This window comes from Triturus cristatus, chromosome 3_2, assembly GCF_964204655.1.
Source record: "Triturus cristatus chromosome 3_2, aTriCri1.1, whole genome shotgun sequence".
Classification (NCBI taxonomy): domain Eukaryota; kingdom Metazoa; phylum Chordata; class Amphibia; order Caudata; family Salamandridae; genus Triturus; species Triturus cristatus.
Window position 1 is genome coordinate 859,663,601 of NC_140584.1, and position 22,169 is coordinate 859,685,769.

The 22,169-nt window shown below is 45.4% G+C and overlaps 1 protein-coding gene across 1 annotated transcript in view; it reads right to left on the reverse strand.

The window, feature by feature from the left end:
• Window positions 1-22,169, reverse strand: part of SEZ6 (seizure related 6 homolog) — a 1,090,094-nt gene that overhangs the window by 309,566 nt on the left and 758,359 nt on the right. The window lies entirely within an intron of this gene.

The following is a 22,169-nucleotide window of genomic DNA, read 5'->3' on the forward strand; positions in this document are numbered from 1 at the left end:
GTACTCAGCATACATATGGACCTGTCCCAGCCCAGCCTCCTCCGGACTCTGACCGGCTCTGGAGCATTGAATCGTCCTCCAGGTGCGGGGCAAAGTGCTGCTGTGCTTGCGATGATCAGCGACCGGGAAAAAGTGCCAGATGCAGAGTCGTTGTAGTGCGGTCTCCCAGGATTCACGGCGCAATTATCACGAGTAGCGCTGGGTTCTAGAGCGCTGTTCCAGATTGTATCAGGTACTCCCTACAGCACTGTTATGGTTGATGGGTGCAACAAATGCGAATCGCTAATGAACTGCATTGATATCTGATGAATTGCATTTACCGCTAATGAACTGCATTGACCTCTTATGAATTGCACTTACCGCTAATGAACTGCATTGACATCTAATGAATTGTATTTACCGTTAATGAACTGCCTTGACACATAATGAGTTGCATTTACGTATAAGGAACTGTATTTACGTATAACTGCGTAGATAAACTTGAGTTGTTTACATAAACCCTACAGTGTGGCGTCCCTTATTGTGTGCGTTCCCTGCTTCAGAGGAGGTGTGTGTCGTATGGTTGCTTTACACAAAAGCCTTTGGGTGCCCAGCCGCTCGAGTCACGTTACCCCCTTAGGTCTTGGTGACCCCAGGTCTTACACCATCAAGTCCTGAAAGACACAAACAAATGTGCCCTGGCAGACCACATCATGGCCAGCTCCAACCACAACAAGAAACTCTTCAACATCGTGAGGGAGTTCTCCTGCCTATCAGCCACCGAAAACGCAATCCCCCCATCCCAGGAACTCTGCAACACCCTGTCGGACTACTTCCACAACAAGATATCCACCATCCATAGCAACTTCAACCACCAACCTCCACAGCTTTCTCACACCAGTGGAAATCACAGACTACTGTCCGCTCACCACATGGGAACAGCTCACCACATAGGACACCATGGCGATCATGGACTCCATCCAGTCAGGAGCACCCATGGACTCCTGTCCCCACCACTTCTTCAGCCTCGGAAGCAAGGAAATCAGCATCAAACTCACCTCCATCCTCAATCCATCCCTGACCATGGCTGCATTCCTCAAGCAATGAAAACACACAGAGGTCAGACCCCTCCTGAAGAAACCCACCGCAGACCCAATCAAACTCAAGAATTACCAACCCATCTCTCTGCTCCCCTTCCCCACCAAAGTACTCAAGAAGGCCATCAACTGACAACTTACTGAACACCTAGAGAACAACAACCTGTTGGACACTTCCCAGACCGGTTTATTCGCCAACCACAGTACCGAGACCACCATAATCGCCCCCCACAGGCGACATCAGAACCTCTTCAACCGGAGCGACAAAGCAGCCCTGATCATCCTTGACCTCTCAGCAGTGTTCAACACATTATCCCACCACACCCTAATCAGGAGGCTCCACCACACCAGGATCCAGGGAAACGCCCTCGGATGGATGGCATCCTTCCTCACAGGATGGACCTAGAGAATCCGCCTTACTACCTTCATGTCAGCACTCAAGAGATTCATCTGCGGCGTTCCACAAGGTTCATTCCTTATCCCCACCCTGTTCAACACCCACATGACGCCATTAGCCAACATCATCAGAACCCCTGGCATCAACATAACCTCCTACGCAGATGACACCCAGCTCATCCCCACACTCTCAAAGACCCCTTCACCCACCAGGACCAACTGCATGCTGACCGTCGTTGACTGAATGAAGGCCAACTACCTGAAGCTCAACACAGACAAGGCCGAAGTGCTGATATTTGGAAATGACACCTCCCCGTGGACGACACCTGGTTACCTTCCAAACTCAGAGCAACACCTTCATTCTCACCAACAGATCATGCGCGCAACCTCTGCATCAGCTGTGACAGCAAACTCACCATGAAACACCAGATCAAGTTGCCTCCACCTGCTTCCACACCCTTCACATGCTCTGAAAGCTCTTCAAATGGCTCCCTGTCGACATCAGGAAAAACGTCACCCATGCCCTAGTCACCCGCCGACTCAAAAACGGCAACACACACTATGCAGGTATCCCCATCCACCTCCTGAAGAGACTCAAGACCATTTAGAACTCAGCAGCAAGACTTATCCTGGAGCTCCCCAAAAGTACCCACATCATCCCCCACCTTAGAAACCTCCATTGGCTCCACGTCCAGAAAAGATCCCAATTCAAAATGTTGACAAATGCCTAGAAGGCACTCGACGATCAAGGGCCAGCATACATCAACCACTGCCTGAACTACCACTAGCCTTCCAGTCACATGCTCCGCTGCCCTCACACACACTCCTCGCATCCATCAAAGCTACAGCAGAGGTCGCTCCTTCTCCTACTTCACTGTCAAGTCTTGGAACAACCTTCCTCTCCATCTCCAAACAGCATCCTCTCTCACAGAATATAGAAAGGGACTCAGGACATGGCTCTTCGACTGATGGTAGCAGGATCCCAGCCCCTTGATACCCTTACACGTGATCAGCCCAGCTCTACAAGTCCTGACTGATTGATTGATCCATTATTTCTTAAATTCTGTAATCCACCCTCTGATAATATAAACTCCAAACTCCATTGTCAGAACTTTTTCAGGAGTACCTGGTCAGACTGTGGTCATTGAGCTCAATTATGAGAGCGTTTTACCACTGGTGCCCAGAAGCTTTATCTTGCAGCTTTAGCACTTGACCGTCAGAGGAGTGTGGTCGAGCAGTTCAAAGCTTACTTAGGGAAGTGATGTATGGTAGAAAATCAGAACTCAACGAGACAAATAGTGATTTATCAGTCAGTGTCCAGCCAGAGAAAAGTATTTTACTTCTACACACACACAATACTGTACATAAAGGTTAATGTGGAACAAAGAGGTACACAGTTATCAAGGTAACACTCAGTGTGTGAGAAAACTAACTAGTATAAGTGGATGCCGGAGGAGATCTGGAGGCTGGACATGCAGGGCTGCGACGTAACTCATCTGTGGCAAGTATCTACATCTATGCTTTGGTCTGCAGTGAAGTCTATGCCACTTAAGAGGAATCACTTGCTTACATTATACAAGGTGTACTGGTCCCCAAAGAAGCCAGCAAAGATGGGGGATGGCAAGAAGAGGCAGTGCCCTAAATGTGCCTTTGAGAATGCGGATGATGTTCATCTTTTCTGCCGGTGTCCGGCAATCCAGTATTTTTGGCAAGAAGTTGGGGAGGTACTAACTAAAATTATGGGTATAAATATTCCGGTAAGTCTCTCTCTAGTCATTTTTGGAACACTGCATGGGGAAAGGCTAAGTCTGGGGAGGAGCAGAGCTCAACTAATGTCTGTCTTGATTGTTATAGCACGGAGAGAGATTTGTTTAAAATGGATTTCAGAAACACATCCGATGTGGGAAGGATGGAAGGCCTCAGTTGGTCATATAGCTAGACTTGACTGCCAAATGGGGTCTATTAAGAGAGAAAGAATGTGGGCACATTTTTTTCACTTTAAAATGTTTGTTGCCTGTAATTTTGTATAGTATGGGGAAGAGTAAGGGGAGGGTCGGGCATGAGAGAAAGTCCAAGGATTAAGATAACCTCTTCTACCGGTTGCTTAGGATAGTGGTGGTTGCTACAATCTCCTCTCCAAATACTGGTTTGAAAGGGAAAAGGTCGGTAAAAGGTTCTAAAGCCTGATGGGGTTGTTGTATTTTCCTTTCTATCTAAACACTCCCTGGTTGTGATCCTTACCTTTTTCCTCTAAGGTTGCATATGAGAATAAAATAAAAAAAATAAAAAAAAAGTGGATGCCGTCCCCACTATTAAGGTAGTGTATAATGTAGCCAGTGCAAGCTTGCACCCATTGCTCTCCTGAGGAAAGTCATGAGTACTTGTCTTCTGGCCCCCTCTTGGCTCCCCTCTTGGTTCCCCACCTACCCCTCTCATGACAATATGACTAGGTTCATGGGAGCACATAATAGTCCAGAAAGCCACAGTTCTCCTGCAGTACCGCTGCCTTGAACTGTGCCTCAGTCTTCAGTCACTGGCGGGTCGGCCTGCTTCCACCAGTGGCGCCTGGCCCTGCGTGGGTCTCAATGGTGCGTGATTCTGAACGGCCCACCAGAAATGGTTGTGCTTTGTCCTGACCCGGCCAAAGATGCTGCTTTCTCTGGCCCTGCATCTTGTCACAGGTGCACCCCTCAGCTGAGGAGGTGGGTGACATGCACACAGGTGAGGAAGAAACCAGCCTGTGCTGGCACGAGAGAAGAGTGAGACACTGAAGGATTGAGTCTCGCTTAAGCTAGATGCCCGGCTGCGGCTCAGCTAAAGGTCCTTATGCATGCTTGAGCTAGAAACAAGCCATGCCTTAATGTGGCTTCTGCTTGGCCCTCTCACTTGAGAGGAGAGGGAGGGAGCTTTTTGCCAACAGATCGTACAGGTGCTGTGGAATGCTGGGAAAATGCTTAGGAATTGACGTAATTGTAGTATTTTTCAAATGCCATTACTTCCCTCTCTGAGCAGTTTCAAAACAATCAGTTTTATCATCACAATCTGCTCAACTCCACTGAACAGCCAAACAATCACTCCCCTTCACTCCAAATGAAAAAGGTGAAGTGTGAGCTCTTTGTTGAAGCAAATCTCTGCACTCCACTTTTGCTTCAGAGAAGACCTGTAACCCAGGCATCTCTGAGCCTCCATTGTTTAGGTCTTACCTGACCCAGCGCATGCACTGGTCTGGCGAGACTTATTGAGAGGGCTCCAAAAAGTGCTACAAGGCCAGCCTAGAGCTACAGTGCATGTGCGCGGGCGCGCGTGTCGCGCTTTACCGCGATTACTTTCATTTTCGCGGCCTCGCGGCCGCTTTGATGTTTGATCGTGATCGCGATCACTTTCACTTTCGCGGCCGCACGGCCGCTTTGCATAGCCAATAGGTCTCGCTTTTGGGACCTTATAAGTATTTAGTTATGCAACTGTTGCATGGCTAAACACTTAAAAGGTCCCAAAGGCGAGACCTATTGGCTATGCCAATGCTTGTTTTATGGTAGAGCCTGGGCAGCGCATGCGCTGCTCTCCGAGGCATGCTGTATTGAGGCAGGGACTTGAAGCTCCGCCCACTCTCCGCCTATATTTTCTATTGGCTTGTGTCATTGTCCACTGTAAACTCTTGCTGTTCATTCGTCAATAGGCTGAGTAGCCCTTCCTTAGTACCACCTTGTCTCATTTTGTAACCTCTCATGGTGACCCCCTTCCCCCTCCCGTTACGAGTGTTGCTACTCCGTAGGCTTTAATTACAGCCCCGAGCACTATTTTCTCAAATAGCTGTGTCCTGCCTGCAACGCTCTCCCCTAATGCTTTTTAAAAAATGTTATAGCACGAACGCATTTGCAATGCAATATGTCTCGCATTTACGAGAGTTTAAGCTATTGGCATTGTAAACGACAATGCCTTCTATTTATCTGTTTTAAAAACAACACATGAATAAAAGGCATTGTCAATTACAATGCCAATTGCTCAAACACTCGTAAATGCGAGGCCTATTGCATTGCAAATGCTTGTGCTAATTTGAGTAATTGCCTTTCCTGGCTGGGTACCGAGGAGCTGACCTTGTCTTTAAGTGATTCTCTTTGTTGTGCTTGGGACAGCTGTGATTTCAGCATAAACCTTCCCATAACTTTGCACTTTTTCCAGAAAGACGTCTAGCGTTAGCATAAGTTAAAGTGTGAAAGGCGGATTTATTTAGTACAGTCTTTGAATGAGTTACAAGAAATGTAATACAATCACTGTCCTCGGGTGTTAAAGGGACACCAAAGCAGCTGAACTGCACAATATGTAATTGGGAAATCTGAGTTCAATCCGGCACACACGCCTGTCCAAACTGTGTGATACTAGGCAATTACTTTACCTCACTGCGCCTCTTTTTCCTAGAAAAACCTATTCGAGAGGGCCTATAAATAATTCTGTCTAGGGTGCACGCTGTACCAGAACCACTTGCATATGTTTTATTAGACTATAATATTGTTTCATCAATAATAACATAATCAATACAGAGGACATACATCTTTGTCAGGGTGAAGGGGGTGGGCCATGAATGTTTTGTAGTTCAAATTTAGAAACTATGGGCCTCATGTAGGTAGCCAAATACCGGTCGGTAACGGCCGATTTTCGGTAAATATGCCGTTACCGACCGGTATTCAGACAAGTGAGATGTAGGAGTCCAAAAACCACTTTTCGGTAAATATGAGGCGGTAAATACCGATTCATATTTACCGAATTCCAAAATACCGAATCAGATTTACCGAATACATAATTAACGAATCGGTAAATATGAAGTGGTAAATATGAAGTGGTAAAAATTAAAATGACATGTAGGAGCACTCGGTAATTAAGAAATCCAAGAAAATCGGTAAATAAGAGTCGGTAATTAACACGGATTGAAAGCAGGTGGTAACCATCAACAGTGCAGATAAGCAATCCAAAAATGCAACAGCGTGGACAACATGGCCGCTATGTACGTCATTGCAAGGCGCCTACGTCTACAGGCAGCAGGACTGAGGGTTTGGCGACGGGAGGAACGCATCTACAGACAGCGCATCACACTATTCCAGCTGACTGATGCAGAGATACATGAGAGGTACAGGCTACACCCCGAAACCATCATGGACTTAATCAGGGACCTTCACCCACTCCTGGACCAGCCAATAAGAAGGGCGCACGCCATACCCCCACATGTGCAGGTGCTCTGCAGCCTACATCTGCTGGCATCCGGCAGTTATCAGGTGGTGATAGCTGCGGTGGGTGGGGTAACCCAGAGTTGCCTGTCACGTTTCTTCAGGAAGTTCCTGGATGCCATGATGCAGAGAATGCACCACTACATAAGCTTCCCAAACACACAGGCTGCACTGCAGAAAACAAAAACAGACTTTTATCACATGGCACAGTTCCCCTATGTCATCGGCTGTATTGATGGTACACACATCCCAATCTGTCCACCAGCTGACACAGAGCACATCTACAGGAACAGGAAGTCCACCCACTCCATCAATGTGCAGGTGATCTGTGATGCAGGGAACATCATCACAGATATTGTTGCAAAGTTTCCTGGGAGCACCCACGACTCTTACATCTTCCAGAATAGTGGGATCTACACACGACTGAGTGCCGGAGAATTCGGAGAGGGATACCTGCTAGGTAAGTAACAGTGACGCCCCTTGAAACCTGCAAATCATAGTGTATAGAGGCATGTTACTGATGGTTCCCTTTTACTCATCTAGGCGACAGTGCATATGCATGCCGGTCATTCATCCTCACTCCCTACCTACACCCAGCAACCCAGAGTGAGAGACGATACAACGTGGCACACAAAACAACACGCAATGTGGTGGAGCGCACGTTTGGACTACTGAAGAGCAGGTTCCGCTGCCTGCACAAGAGCGGAGGCGCACGCCAGTACAAACCCATCACCTGCTGCAAGATTATTGCCACTTGTGCAATGCTGCACAACCTTGCCACGAAAAAAGGTACAGATGTGGAACTAACATATTTTGAGGACAACGAGGATGAGTCAGGCCAGCCAGAGGGCAACGCAGCTAGAGTGCCAACTGCAATCGATGGGAGAGAGAGACGGGCAGAGATCACATGCAACTATTTCTGAGTAAGTGAGGGGACACAGCGAGTTGTGAGAAGTCATGACGTAGTTTTAATGTGGCACCACGCCATGAACACATGAACAAGCCAATCTGGCAATATCCCATCTATACAAGGAGTAAGTCCAGGGTTACGTCACCCAATGGGAAGTGGCTAAGCAGGGCTACATCAATGTTTGCGCATACGCGCTGCAGTGGTGGATTGCACGGCCTGTGCATCCTCACTAGAGCCAACCCCAAGCCGCCTGCTGCTCCTGCGTGCTTCTGGGACGGGGGGTGTGATGCTGCTCCTGCTGCTGGTGTCGATGCTCTCCGCAGCATCCCCTGCAGCAGTTGTCGACGCCTGACTAGTCAATAGCACCCCTAGTGCACTTGTCACCTGCACCATCCCCCGAGACAGGTCGCTGCAGCACTGTGTTAGGCCCTCCTGCATCGTCACAGAGCGCCGGCACAGTAGAGAAGTCGCAGTTGCCAGACGGTTGAGTGCCCTGCTGGTAGTGTCCCTTCTCTGGCGTTCCCGGCGCCGTGCTTCGATGTCAGCATCTAATTTGCTGCACAACTGCTGGATTGACTGGGACATGTCCCGAATGCCCGCAGCCATGCCGCTAATGTTATTGTCCATGTTGACTAATGTTGTTTTCATCACCCGCATGTGCCTCTGGACTGACATGACTGCCTTTGATTGCAGGCGCTGTTGTTTCAACATTTGGCCCTCGAGACCCAAGAAGACACCATGGCCGTCAATGGGTGCTGGTGGACTCTGGACACGCGACCTGCGGCGCCCTCTTGCTCCCGTCTGTGCTGCCTGTGAGGTGTGGGGCACAGTGGCATGGCTCCCTTCCTGGGGCCTGGTGCGGTCTTCTGGGCCCATGCTGTCGTCTGACGAGGTGTCTAAGGCTCGTAGCCTGGCTGCTGGACGCCTCCTCATTCTCACACCTGCAAGCGGAGATGTGGCCGGTGATTCGAACATGAGTGGCGATGCTGGCTCTGGTTGAGGTGATGCTGGCTCTCGGTGAGGTGATGCTGGCTCTCGGTGAGGTGATGCTGGCTCTGGGTGCGGCGAGGCTGGCTGTGTTGGTGGTGCGGCTGCCAGTGGGCCTGCTCCCTGGTCTGAACTTGTGCTGGCTAGAGGTGATATTTGTGGCCGGTGTGCCGTCTCTCCTGCAGCATGCCCTGTCCTGCATGATGTCACATCTGTGGACAGAAATACAACATTGGCTCAGTGTCCCCGAAGGGCTGCATTGCAAGCGTCACAATAAATCATTTCACATTCCAAAATGTCCTCTGTCTCCTTGTGCCTCGAGTGCGTGACATGCCTTGTTGCCCTGTAACATTTACGTCATGGTTAGTGTTACCCTGACTACATCTCCCGGAATGCATTGCCTGTCTGCACTGACACGTGTGGACTGCAGTGTGATTCTCGTTTCACAATGGGGGATGTGGGATAGGGGTAGGGGGGGCTACATTGCTGTGCTTTCGTCTTACCTTGGTGTGTTGCGGCTCTGGCAGAGCTGTCGGCGTCCCCAAGACCCACGACGCTCTCTTGCTCGATTGTGGCCGCCACCAGCTCCTCCAGTTCGGTGAGGGCAGGTGCCCTGTTGGTTCCACCTCCGGTCTGGCTGGCCTCCTTCTGGATGTCGCCCATCTTCCTCTTGGTTACAATCCTCAGGTCATACCAGCGCTTTTTGAGGACCTCAATGTCCCTGTGGGTCACTCCCACAGCATTGACCTGCGCCTGGATGGCCAGCCATATGTTGCGCTTTTCAGCCTCAGGCACTTGCAGGGATTGCCTTCCAAACAGCTTCTGGTGCTGCTTCACCACCTCCTCCACCAGCACCTGGAGTTCCTTGGGGCTAAATTTCAGCTTCCTCCTCCTTTCCCCTCCGTCTCTCTGTGTTCTCTGGCTGGACATGCTGTTCGTTTTCCCGCTCGCACAGGCAACGGCTCCCTGCCTCTCCTCTGCACTCAAAGCCTCTCCAGGGTCGGCTAATTATGTACACCTGCCTGGGTGTGGCCACTTCCTGGTTGGGTGGGCTGTCGTTGCACAGGATTAGCTGTTTCGTCAAGTCATGTGATTTTATTTACCGAATCCGTACATACCGATTCGGTATTTTCCGATTCGGTAAATACCACCTCGGTATTTTCCGATTCGGTAAATACCACCTCGGTATTTTCCGATTCGGTAAATACCACCTCGGTATTTACCGATTCGGTGAATTCCGATTCGTGATTACCGAATGTTACCGAATCGGTAACTTTTACCGAATTTTTACCTACATATAACTTACCGATTCTAATTTACCGATTCGGTACGGCTCGGTATTTAAGAACCGGTAAAATTTATTTACCTACATGAGGCCCTATATCTTCTAACAAACGGCACTCAATCCAGTACTATGTTCTACACTGCTAAACTGAAGCTGCGCCATATTTTAATGGGATATACCTTTTTGAGTCTTTACCTTATTTTAAAGGACATTTGCTGCACAAGTTATGCGCAAATTAAATTGATGCCTTGGCTTGTGCTCTTAGAATCAAGTCAGACCCCTGGGTTGGCTGCCCCTATTCATTTGCCATCGTGTCCGCCTCTACCTGGCACTACTTGGGGTTTTCAAGCCAGGCGCACAACGCCCATTGGGCTCAAAGGGCTTGAGCCCCCCGTCGTGTGGGTCAGCCCGGCTGAGACAGCTTACCAGGCACACACACAGCCGCACCCAAGTACTTCACAGGTCTTTAAAAGACCATTTACTTGTTAACGAGGCTTTGTTGTATTTTCACCCCTTCTTAGAGCCCCCGCATCTCCACTCTGACTATCGCTGGAAGAATCAGCCCCTCCGAAATTTTTTGTAGCACCCCGCCCCCCCCCCCCCCGAAATGTGGCTCTAGTTGCTCCTCTGCAACAAACTGACCACCCAAAGAAAGTGAAGAACTAACCTCAGGTCAAAGCAGTGAGCTAACAGATGTTGACGAACTGCCGGCTCCAGTATTTGATCTGGATGCATTGCCAGCGTTCTCAAGGTGCTTTGGCTCCTTTTGGTTTGATTGCTCAAATGTGATCACCATTATGGAGGCGCCACTCTGTCCCAACTGCTTTGCCTTCTTACCGTTGGATGCGGCTGCAATTTTAACAAGCGCCAAGCCATCACAGGCACTTCTGCTTCTCGACACGGCACGGCAGCCTGGTTCTCAAGGCGTCATTACACGGCCTGGCAGTGCAGCTCCTTTCGTGGGTCAAACGGTGCTGCATTGTTGTTATGTGAAAAATTTGTAGTGTTGCAAATACCCTAAAGGGCTTCCTCTGGCACTAGGACCAGTATAACCACTAGGATCCAAATTAGAGACAATTGTTTAAAAAACACAAGCTTTTAGCTTATTGCGGCTGATGAATTGGGGTAGCATTCGAGCTATTGTATTTTTGCTGACCGTTCGACCTTAGTGTGGACCCACCCATATACAAATCAGTCTTGACAAGGAGTGGCCTGTCCAGGTAAGAGCAGTGGGGTGGGTGGGGAGGTAGTCGACAGACGACGATGAGGGAAAATTCAATTTAAAAAAAAGAAAGCCACTTACCTTGCGCTCGCCTCATCGTCGAGTCGCGCGATGCGGCGAGCACATGGTAAGTGGTTTTCTCTTTTTTTAAATTTAATTTTCACTCATCATCATCTGTCGACTCCCTCCCAACCCTTCATAATGCGGCGAGCGCAAGGTGAATGTTTTTCTTTTTTTAAATTTAATTTCCACTCGTCATCGTCAATCGACTACCTCTCCACCTCGCCCCACCACCCCATGGCTCTTACCTGCACGGGCCGCTCCTGGTCTTGACCCTGCTCCAATAGGAACAGTGCAGCCTGAACTGCCAGGCCAGGACCTCCCTGAACGGGAACCCAGGACAGCTTTTGCCCTGAGGGGCCATGGTGGGCATGGGAACCATCAGTGGGAATACTGCTCTGAGCGATTGCCTCTTGTCAATCTTATTGCAAGCATTCTTCCCATCACCTTTTGCGAGTTTGTTATAAAGCCCTGTGTGGTGAAAGCCATGCCCAGACGTGGGTCCCTTGCTCACTGTGCCACTGGAACCAAGCTAAACCCGACTCTGGAGCCCCAATCAGGGCCTCCTCAATTTTCTTTGGAATACGTTTATACTTTTGCTGAAAGAATTCTTCAGAATTTAAATGATGTTTTCCACTTCTGACATTTTGCCTGTCAATGAATGACAAATAGGTAGGCACACAATACACACACAAACACATGCGCATACACGTTCCATGCAATCATTATAACACACACACACAAAATATATCACACCTCATTTATGTCTCCAAATCAAACACCATATTACAACAAACACATACTCTGTTCCATACAATCATCACAAGGTGCACACACACACACACACTATCACATCACCACACATCTCCAAATCACACCACACACAATCCTGCCATTGCACATACTTCCGACTTCCGGTTGACATAGCAAAATTTTGCCAGCCGGATTAAATACGGAAGCAGCTCGATCGTGAGACAGGCGACTGAGATCTAGTAAGTGCAGCGCTTAACGCATACGCCTGAATCAGGTGTTTTAAACTAATGAGAGATGGAGGAGACGCATTAACTCCTGTTTAATTCATTACAGTTGGGTCAGTGTCGTTGAGAGATTAATCTCATAAGGAACCTATACCTTGGAATATCCTTATTGTAACAAGGAATCACAATTTATAATTATCAGACACACCCTGGCTATAAAGATTACAGTAAGTCTGACCTTTCTATATCACCTGGGTGGCCACTCTGATTGAGTTTAGGAATTATAATACTCTACTCCCTGATTGCAGGTCCGGATATCCTTCCCACTCTGCCTATCAACTAACATACTGGATCCTACATGGACACATGAATGTGCTATACTGGTAAGCTACAACCGTATGCCCCTTAAGCCCTAATTCCTTTTGAACAAATTGCATTATTAAGGTTCATTAACTTATGGTTATACCTCTTTCTCCTGTTCAGTCCCCAGAAATACAGACCTGAAGAGACCCCGTATCTAGAGAGGGTTGAAATTCCGTCGACAACATATAAAAGAGACAGCTTTGATTGAATTATTATATATTGTATTAAGCCTGTCCTTGTATAATTTTCCAATAACCGTTAGTTTCTTTTCACTTTGTCACATAATTTCACTAAAATAGGTTATGGTCACTTCACTTGGGGTCACAATATCACTACAAATGTAAAGAATATATAAATCTTTTTTGTATAAACATTTTTGATATTATGTCTGTGATACAGACGACAATTGCAAAATAAAAATACCTACTTCAGCTGAAGTTAGCTATATTCCTAAAGGAAAAGGTTGTTTGTGGGCTTACTAAGGAATATAAATGTATATGATTAATACTGTGATTCATTATAAGGTCATATTTGAATTATATGAATGTGATTAATTCAGAGCGACAACTTTAGTTGCAGACTGTACATTGTTTAGTTGAAATTAGTTCCTCGTGAACATTGTTGTGTACTATTGCACATACTTCAGCAAGCAAACACCTTCTTAAAAAAAACCCAGCACATGTCCCAGCAATTACTACCCACATTGTATTGATGCAAATCCAGTAACCTGTCATGCTTCTCCAACTTAAAATTACGCATCCATTGCACCACTCCACTCTACACCTATCACCCAAAGTTCACCTTTACTCTATGTCTCTTTTGTCTGTTCCTACTATCCATCTATCCATTTTGGGCACATCTTTTCTGCCACCTCTCATGTTAATCCCTGCTGCTTTATATCAAGGAAGAAGTGGAACACAGACTATTGCAAACGTTTTTTTTTAATACAGCATTATCAGTTTATTTTCTGTTTTATACTTCTTCAACAAATTTTGTTTTCGATTTTTAGCTTTTTTCTAACTGGAAAACGTTTGTTGTTTTTTAAAATGATGTTTCAATTCCATCGCAAACCTGGGATTCAAACCCTATTTGTTTAGACCGAAGCCTACCAGCTGATTACATCTTGGGGGCATTCAGAAAGCTTCCCTGCGAATGCATTCCTCCCATTGCTTTACAACTGGCTTTGTGGTTTATAACTCATATTTGCTTGCTTTCTATTTGATGGCTCTATTGGTTTTAGGCTGCCCAGATTGAGTTTGTCCTTTTCCTTGCCCAAACCCTATTTACAGTATTCTTCCACCAGTACCGGATTTCTGTAAACAGGCCTTTAAATCTTGTTCTTTTAGTGTCACATTTGGTGTGCATTCAAAGACAGAGGTCAAATGTCAGGCTCTGTTTCCCAGGAAGCTTGGTGTTTACTTTCTCTGACTTCAAAGTGAGAGGATTTATGTGACAATCCTGCTGGCTACAGGGTGGAGAGGTGGAGTGCTTGAGGAAGGCTGAACGCTGTGTTTTTTTTCTATCACACAACAAAATGTAAACTACTGTAAATGAACTGTGAAGATATTTCGGAATATATCAGAATTAGAAAAGCACAAAAGAAGCACATTTTTTGGTAATTCTGAAGCGTGGAGGAAACAAATATTTTAATAGGATCAGAACACACCAATACATTAGGTGAGGACATTTTCACACATTACCGTTTGTGCGCTGTATACATTTATCAATAAAACTTTATGTCTGTGCAAATGTAATGGTCATTTCAATTGAAGATATGCTGTCTGTAATGGCAGTGTGCTACCACATAATGCATATTCCACCCCACTCTACCCTGCACCACTCCACACTACACCACTCCACTACGCATTGTGTCACTGCACTCTACTCTGCACCATTTCCACTCTACACCAATTCACTCTATGCCTCTCTACTCTACACTGCTCTACTTTATGGCAATGCACGCTACCCCACACTTATAGAAGTGCGCAAATTCCTGGAGCGATGGTCGCAAATAGCAAACCGTTGCTCCAGGGATTGGATGCTACTCATTGTAGAAACAGTTCGAGAAATGATAGTGATCCTTAATCAGGAAACCTTAGAACTAGAAGATTAACTCAAGGCCAGTCCAGCCCTAGATGACGCTAAAGCCAAGTTGTCAAGCATCAACCAAAAAATACAGGATTTTGATGAATATCTCATCAAGAAAAAAACGGACATGTTAAGAAAAGATATAAGATGGTTCTCACAGGACAAAATATATCCATACCTTGCTATTAAGAAGGTCAACAAGAACAAGGTCAGTACAATCAACGGCCCAAAAGGCGAGGTAAAATACTCACCTTCTCAGACACTAACTCGTCAGACTCAGATTATGAAGGTCTGTGGATGGGGGAAGGATTTAGCTACAATGAAAGAAATCAGAGAGGACATTCTACAGAACAATATCAAAGAATACAGTCACCCTTACCTTTTTTACAGAGAGGGAGTGGGAGAGGCAGGACAAAATGTCCGAGGCCAGAGAGAAATTTTTACCAACCGATAGACCCTCCACATTTGCAGCCTTATATGCGGACAAGAAACCAGCAATATTGGAAATCATAGGGAAGCCTAAAGATCAGGCTGATCAGATACCTATTTTTAACGTCTCTGACCATGAATTATCCTCAGAAGAGATAAGGCTTTTGAACAGAGGACTTTCCTTTGTCCCCAGCACACAACTCAATCTTTATCGATTAAGCCAGGATATGTTTTCCTTCTTTCGCAAGGTAAGATTAAAAAAATATTTCTCATTAATCGAATCTGATGAACAAAATGCTAACTATTCGAGATGTAATCTCCTTCTACATTCACACCCAACCTAGACATGGTGGGACCTGAAGTTAGCATATTTGAAAAAACAGTTATCAAAGAACTTCAGAAAATGACTACGTTCATCCCTAAACCTATTCCTAATTTGACCTCCAAAGAGATAGAAGCCTTAAAAACCTTACAGAACAACTCGTACATCACGATCAAATGATAGAGCAGGGGGGATTGTAGTAATGGATACAGCAAAATATACTGACAAAATAAAATCTATGCTACAAATGCCAGAATACTATCTGCAAAGCAATACTAGGGCACTTACACAACATAAGACACTGATAGATACCACAACATCGAAAGCTTTCGCAGATGGTTATATCTGTCAGAAAGAAGTAGACTTTCTCAACAAAACCAACACATTTGCACCAGCTATATATGAAGTACCTAAAACACACAAGAACATATTGGATCCACCACTCAGACCAATAGTATCCTCCATTAATTCTTGCACGGAACCCTTGTCACAATATGTTGATGCTTTTCTATGCCCCCTTACCACCCAATATGCATCATACATTAAAGACATGGGGAATATGATAGCAACATTGGAACACATACCCTTTGATTATGACACGCAGCTGCTTGTCACTCTTGACATAGATTCTTTATATACGAACATCCCCCAGGACCTGGCCATAGAGTCAGTGGCAGCTCTTTTGGCCAGAGTTCCTGGGGAGAGGCCTGACACCTTCATCCTAGAGTGTCTAAAGATTGTTCTGCAACATAACTATTTTGAAATCAAACAGGGTCTATACCACCAAATTAAGGGGACCAGCATGGGGGCCTCTTGTGCCCCCAGTGTAGCGAATATCTTTATGGGAGAGTTTGGGCGTAAACACATTTTCTATGAGGTAGCTCCTTTTTATGAAAATATAGCCCAGTGGCATAGATTTATAGATGACATTTTGGATTTTATATCCTGGCCTAATTTGAGTGACAAAAATGTAAAGTTCACCTGCAATTACTCCACAGACAAAGTGGAGTTTTTAGACATATGGATTATGGGCAGACAGGGATAGCTAGAAGTTAGCCTTTTTAGGAAACTAACAGCTAAAAATACTATCTTGGAACACAGCAGCTTCCACCCGTCATGCCAAAACTCAATCCCCTTTGGAGAACTCCTAAGAATCAGGAGAAATTGCACTAATATTAAAGACCTTATGACACATGCTGAACAACTCCAAGAACGTCATCTACTTAGAGGATATCCTAGGAGGCTAATACGTCAATCACTGAAACGGGCTAAATACTATAAAAGAGATGCCCTTATACATAATAACCCCAAAGTAACTTCAGACAAATTGGTCTGTGTAGTGGACCATTTGAGTATCAATTACAAGATCAAACAGATACTAGACAAAAACTGGAAGATCCTCACCGTAAATGAAGAAGAACAACCGATGCAGAAACCGATGGTAGCATATATGAGGAACCCTAACCTAAGAGATACATTGGTACACAGCAGATTTGAATCTCAGGAAAGCACCAGGCAAACTACTATAGATGGATTGCCACCACCAATAGGCAACTATAGATGTGGCAATTGCCATGCCTGCGATTCCGCCATAATTACTCAGATATGGACATATGGAGAAAAATCAGGCACACTAAGGCATATGGCAAACTGCAGAAGCTCAAACATCATTTATTTGATCCTATGCCCGTACAGGCTAGGATATATAGGCGAAACTTCAAGAGAATTCCGCACCAGTCTCTCAGAACACAAATCGGCAATAAGAACAGGGAAACTGCAGGCACCCCTAGTCAAACACTATCAAGACTTTCAACATACCGAAACAGAACGGAAATGGTTAATTTTAGAAAGGGTCAAACCAATGCCAGGAAAAGGTCCAGTCAAAATGCGAAAACAACGTGAGAAATATTGGATCTTTTTTCTGGACACAGTCCGCAAAGGCCTGAATGAAGAAATAATATGGTTAGTAACAGCATAATATATGCTCTATGGCCAGCTGCTATCTTAACAACTCAGTATAGTATTTGTGTACCCTGAACTATAAAGCTTGTTCCGATTATTAACTAATATCCCCGAAAGCACGGATAGTGGTATGTTTTTTTGACAGCATCACAACTTATGCTATACTGATAGCTGCCTATCTCTAATTAGGGAAATGTTAACATCAGATATTATTGTTTACAAAACGATATTGGAAATGTGTAAATCAGTACCTGAATTTATAACAAATCAAAACTTTTAATATGCTCTTGTGTATACTAATTTCGCAAAACTCTCTATGACGACTATAGAAGAAATCGAGTCAAAAGAGTTCAACCTTTAATACCCGCCAATAATTTGAATTTACTTGCGTCACGGCAAATGTTACAAATAATAGCGCAATAACCACCTTTAGTTTTAGACTTTAATACTTTGTTGTTTCTTAGTACGGGGAATCTTATGCCATCTCCCCCCTTGCCATACAAATAAAAGAACTGTGTTTAGTAACCAACTTTCACCAGTTCAAAAGATGTTCCCCTTGCGTTATAACGTAATATCGCGAGAATGGCTAATGAGACATTAGTGCAACGTCATAAAAATGGAAGTCGGGGAGCCGGCGACCACAACAACGACAACATGACAACATGCAGATGAACGCACGTGAAAAAGAATACTGGTAAGATAGCTCCATGTTGGATGGAAGCTCTACTCGCATTTGGCCAAGCGTAGTTTTTCAAACAGCGTGTTAGGAAAGTTAGATAGTATAAAGATGTATGCATAATTTTGAGAGTACAACTGCATATATTCAGATAGGATAGATAAAATGTTATGCGCATCTCCCAATATAGACGTAGTGCCTCACCTTGTCTACATGGTGATAGAGCCACGTTTGACACAGTGTCTCATGCCATTCTGTTACAACGCCTGGAGGAGGCGGGGATTGCCGGCCCGGCCTTGAAGTGGCTCCCCTCGTTCCTCAGTGAGAGGTCATTTGTGGTTACTGTCCCCCCCCCCTTGCTTCGGGCATACACCCCATCAAAAGAGTGTCCCACAGGGTTCCTCCCTTAGTCCTCTACTATTTAATCTCTACGTCCAACAGTTGGCTGCGGTGGCTAGGAACAGGGGACTGACCATGGTCTCCTACGCCGACGATACTCAGCTGGTGGTGGCACTCTCAAGCGACACCGAGAGGGACGCCCTAATATTTTGGGGCGACCTGGCGGCAGTCACTGAGTGGATGACCACCAACTGCCTCCAGCTAAATGCCAATAAATTGGAGGTATTGTTGGTGGGGAAGGACCACGCTCTGTGGAGTGAACTATGGTGGCCGGAAAGCCTTGGTAGTGCCCCCCCTCCCAAGCAGGCCGTTAAAAACCTGGGGGTGTGGCCGGACTCGTCCCTTAGCTACCAAGTTCAAACCAAAAAGGTGGCAGAGACCTGCTTCGGGCTTTTACGGGGGCTTAGACCCCTACTGGGCTTCTTGGACCCACCCACACGTCAGACCATCATTCAGGCATCAATAATGTCCAGATTGGATTATGCCTGTTCTCTGTATTTAGGGTCAAATAAGGTTGAAATTGCGTGGCTACAAAGGGCCCAGAACACAGCAGCAAGATCCCTACTTGGCCTGCGTAGGTCCTGCCCGGTGTCAGACCCCATCCGTCGTCTGCATTGGCTGCCGGTGGCCAGGAGAATTGAATTCAAGGCTCTTTGCATCACTTTCAAAGCCCTGAAATTTAACACTCGTAGCATTCTAGCCAACTTAGTTACCCCCTACGTCCCCGCACGTCACCACCGCTCACTAGGTCAACACCTGGTGGGGGTTCCTAGGCCTCGGAGAGTGCGGGCGGGAGGCCGCTCCTTCCGCAGCAGGGTGGCCTACCTCTGGAACTCGCTGCCTATCCGCATCCAGAGCCTCACCAACTACTTAGAATTCAGGAAGGCCATTAAAACACACCTGTTTCCCGCCGTGTAGCCTGTGCCCCTACTCCACCCTTTCGTGTCAGTTGCTCTGCTGCCAGAGCCGGGACGCCCCTTTGCTGGGGCAGCTGTTGCGCTATACAAATTGCAGTAACGTAACAGAACATAACAGAGAGTCTGCTTTACATACATTTCAGTATGAATGCCCTATTCACCTGATATGCCGCCAACCTTTTGTGAGATTAAATATCTAAACTTTTGTTTGATACCACAGCTGTAATAGCGTCTTATCAATAGAGATCCTCTGGCATGGCTATACTCGACCCATGTACCCGCACTAGAGAATAAGGATTAGCATAAACAGTAAACTCATATACCGCCAGAATGCTTTGTAACTAGTGGTTTGTCACTACCATACGTTTGGCGATCAACATTAAGCACCGAATTTGTCAGTGCCACTACAAATAAGAGAACGCGCAGAGAATCCTTTTGGTTCTCCTTACTCATAATCCATTGCAAATTAAAATCATGATTAAAAAAGTGCGATTGACAATCACAGACATGCCATGACACAGGTGCAGTGATAAGTGTATTAACGCAGTAAAAGCGTCTTTTTAACTTAAAAGCAGGGCACGGCCTTATTATACCCTGTACCCATGACGAGAGAATATAGCATTGCCTAGAGTAGACCAACAAAACCCCATAACATTTTTTCATTTTTTCACATTTTTTCATTTTGTACCCACATTAGAGAGTATAGATTTTCCCAAATAGTAGACCCATAAACAACCACAATGAAATGTAAATAGTGGCTTCTTTTACAACGATTCTTCCGAAACTCATTTTGCAGCACCGAATTCGTCGGTGTTATGATAAGCAGGAAAGTGCCCATAGAAATTCCTAAGTCCATCCCAGACATATATCTTTGTGAACTAAAAGCATTGATTTAAAATGCGATTCAAAATAAAGATAAATTATAACATATGTGCGGTGGCACATATTATTTAGTATTTTACTAACTCTATATAGCATGCCACTATAAACAGAGAGCTCGGATAGTACATTGCTATATACCAATCATGAGAGACTTTTACTCCTAATAAGAAATAATGTTTAAGATTAAATAAATGTTTTACATAACATGATCCTGCTTTGCACTAACTGGATTGGATGGTAATTTTGACTGGTTTTTCACGTGTTTCAGAACGAAACCACTTGAATAAACCAGGACTATAAAGAGAAAATATCCCTCCCAAGTTTTGGATAAGGGGGCCACTATGGATTACCATCCATCCTACAGTACTGCCAATATATAGGTAAGATATCTCTAGTATATCCCAAAAGAAACTAAATGCGCATTGTCATAGGAGACCCTAAAAATAGAAAACTACCTATAAAATGTTGTTGGGGACTTATTGTTACAGATGGAACCAAAAGATTTCAATATAGAAGTTGGACGCATAACTAATTGAGCACTTGACCAGCTTTAATAATAAGATATGTTTTGACCGTCGTATGGCATAGAGAATACTTTTCCCAGAAAAGAACACACAATCAGGGGTAAGACACGATATCTCTTTAACATAGTTGAAATCCCTAACCAAAAAAGGAAAAAATATGTTGGGCTAATCTCAACTATAATTTGTTTCTGACTACAGAAATATGAATCTCTGAAAGTATGCCCAATTGATGATTCCCATGAGAGGACAAGGCAACCTTTTTGAACCAGAGACAATCCCACGTCAAACAACTCATGTAGGAATTTTCAATATAAATATTATCTTTCTTTAAAAACGGGTATTCAACTTATACTCTCAAGCATGTTCACAAAAATCTCTTTCAAAACTCTTTTCTCTTTTTACTGGGCACATCTGAGTCACACTGGGACGACCTAGTATTTAGAACTAAACTTCACACGAATTCCCCCGTTTTTGAGCACTGGCTGATATATGTCATGGCAAAAACCAAAGGAAATGATGGACGGAGTGTTAAACATTGCAAACCCTCACCCCCAGTCAACTGATCTTAATCCATCACCGTTCTTTAGCCCACCCTGCCATCCCAGTTCAGACATGGCCATATGCAAATCAGTCTGACCCTGTGCCTCATGGGAACAGTCCAGCCCGAACTGCCAAGCCATGTCTTCCCTTCACTGGACCAAATAACAATTATATACAAAAAAAAGAAAAAGCACAAGTGTTTTGATAAATTATAAAATCATAAGAAAAATTATATGTGAAGAGACTTTGTCTATGAGGAAATGTCGTTTTTGAGTGATTACCATTGTTGAAATGAAGTAGGTCGGATAAGAAGTTTGTTTCATGTTTGTCGCTACCCCACACTACTCTGCTATGCACCACTGCACTCTTCGCCACTGCCCTCAACACCACTCCACTCTGTGCCGCTCTACTCTGCACCACTGCACTCTAAGCCACTGCATGCTACACTACTGCAATCTACACCACTCAACACCATTATGCTCTATGTACCTGGGTAAACAACGTTTACCCCGAAAAGTTTTCCCCACTTGGAATCACAACACGGTTGTTACAACGACCGCGTTGTGATTCCGCATACCATTACTCCGCAAGTCAGAAGAACGACTTGCGGAGGGGGGGAAGGTGTTGGATTTAAAATCCAACACCTTTCCTAGTGTCCGCACAGACTGGAGTTGGAATAGTAAATTATACTATTCCAACATCCAGCGCCCCCCTCCGCAAGTCGGAAAAGGCGGCGAAATAACGTCGTAGATTCATGTACCTGCACTCAATGCCACTCTATTCTACTCTGCAGCACTGTACCCTACTCTGCACTCTACCCGGCAACATTCCACTCTACCCTGAAACACTCCACTCTATGCCACTTCACTCTACTCTGAAACAATCTATTTTGTACCCCACTACTCTATGCCACTGCACTTTATGCCCCTTTACTC